Here is a 2,506-nt window from a genome sequence, read left to right as displayed (position 1 = left end):
CTCTCCCGCCATTTCCCAGCTTCTCTCTCTCCTTCTTCTCCTCTCCCCCCTTCCCCCCTCTCCATCTCTCTGTCTCCCTGCCCTGCGTTGCCAGTGTGTGATGCCTCAGTGCCCTCAGTATTGTGGCTGGCCGCATTATGCCAGTGGGCGTCACTCTGCCCGTTGTCACGGCAGCATTGTGATGGGGGGGTGGAGTATTACAGTATCAATACCCTGACACTGCGACAAAAGGACAGCAGCCACAGCCACATATCACTCCACCTCTGCACTCCTTTTCTTCCCTCATCCCTCGTTGTCTCCCTCTCTCTTGCTCCCCTTTTCACCCCCCCCCTCTCTCTCTCCTCCACGTCAATTGCCTCCCCCTTTCAATTGATTTCCTTCCACCTCTCCTCTAAATATGTACATATTGATCCCTCTCCCTCCTTTCTTTCTCTCGCACCTTCTCTCGTTTTTTTTACTCCAACATCTATCAGATTTCATTCTCTCCATCCAGAGACCTCCTCCTCCCCTACCTCCTTATCTCACTTCATCTCTCTCTTTCTCTCCTCCCACCCTCATCTCTCATTTCATCACCCCCCCTCTATTCTCTCTCTCCCCCCTCTCTCTCCCCCTCTCTCTCCCCCCTCTCTCTCCCCCTCTCTCTCCCCTCTCTCTCTCCCCCCCCCTCTCTCCCCCCCCCCTCTCTCTCTCTCTCTGTGCGATCTCTCCCCCTCCCCGCCAGTTTTTTTTGTTTGTCTCTGTCTCACTCACTCTATGCATATTAATTGGTGCGTTTCTGCTGCGGCGGAGAAAACAATCAAAGCATTACACACACACACACACACACACACACACACACACACACACACACACACACACACACACACACAGCCTTAGGGGCGGGTGATGATGCCATTGTGGCAGACACAAACACGTACACATATGCCACGAAGGTACATACACATACGAACACGCACATACACACACACACACACACACACATAGGTCTATACAAATAGACACACAATACAGGCGCACATATGCCATGATTGTACATGCACACACTTACACACACACACTCACTTCCATACATACAACAAACAGACATGCACTGCACATATGCCACTCACACTGATACACAATAGATGGCGATTGGTAGTAGGTTATGGCAGGCAGACAGTATCAGCATCATCTCTGGCCCGAAAGCAAATCTATAACTCTTATTTGTATTATTATTGTTATTATTGTCATTATTATTATAGAACATTGCAATGACTGTGATATATGGTTGTCTTTACCTACCTTAGTTGAATGCACTGACTGTAATGCACTGAGTGTCTTCTAAAAATGACCAAAATGTAAATGTCTATTATTGTATAATGAGCAACTCATATTTAAATACAAAGAGCATGTTTTAAAGTGTTATTAAATAAAATCATGTGTCATATTCTACAGGTCTGTGAGAATATATGAGGGCTGGTGATAAGAGCAGGAGAAATATAATGGTCAGGATGCTATTTATAGTAGTAGGCCACTAGGCCTACAAGGGACATCAGGTGAAGGAAATATGAATGAAAATACTCGGCTGTGTGTGTGTGCGTGCGCACGCGCGCGCGCGTAAGGGGCGATGAGGGATAAAAGCTCTACCTCACCACTTAACATCATCTTGACTCCTGTTTTTTTTTTTATATATTTTTACAATAGTTCTTACAGTTCTTACAAATTAGTAGAGAATAGACGCCAGTGCCTGTCCTTATTGATAGGCCTAATACATTAAAATAAAAATATAAATAAATGTCAGCCAGATGCTGAAGTCAGTACCTCGCGCGGGTACAGTGAATTGGTGGAGAGGCGCGTGGGCCGGTTAAAGGCAATGCACCTGCGCCACCACGAGCGCGGGCCCACGTGGGGTGAAGTTACTTTTACCGCGTGCTGTGCTTGGGTAAATATCTGATTTAGAATAGGAGGATGGATTCAGAAAAATTCCGAGTTCAATTTGAAACTTCCGATTCGAATCATTATGAAAAATATGAATTTTTGTTTCAACAGTGAAAAGTCACTTTTTAGTCACTGATCCAGTGAGTAAACCGAAACAGTTATAAAACAGTGATAACAACAGCCTATCAATCTTTCTTCAATTTTTCCAACTTTAAAACCATAGGTTTCCGGATGTGTTATCAAAACAACATTCAGATACCTCACGTCAATTCTTTTTAACTTGTACGCACTTCGATAAGACATATGTCTGCAAACTTTTGTAGGTTTATATCTATGCTATAGAGTAGAGGCCACCTGATAGTAGGTTATATAGTGTCGTTATTTTTGGGCTGCAACTGAACCGGGCAGTCTGCCCCGTGTGTCAGTGTTCTAAAATGGTGCTCGTGAGATTATAATTACATTTGCAACCTACATCACTCGCCCTCCCACTCTCCTCTCTCTCTCTCTCTCTCTTTTATTCACTCACTTACTCACTACTGCACAATAAATGGATGTTTGAAAAAATGTGTGAGAGAGAGCGAAAGGGAGG

The sequence above is a fragment of the Oncorhynchus masou genome, chromosome 27, assembly GCF_036934945.1.
Source record: "Oncorhynchus masou masou isolate Uvic2021 chromosome 27, UVic_Omas_1.1, whole genome shotgun sequence".
Taxonomy (NCBI): Eukaryota; Metazoa; Chordata; class Actinopteri; order Salmoniformes; family Salmonidae; genus Oncorhynchus; species Oncorhynchus masou.
This window is presented reverse-complemented; position numbering follows the sequence as displayed.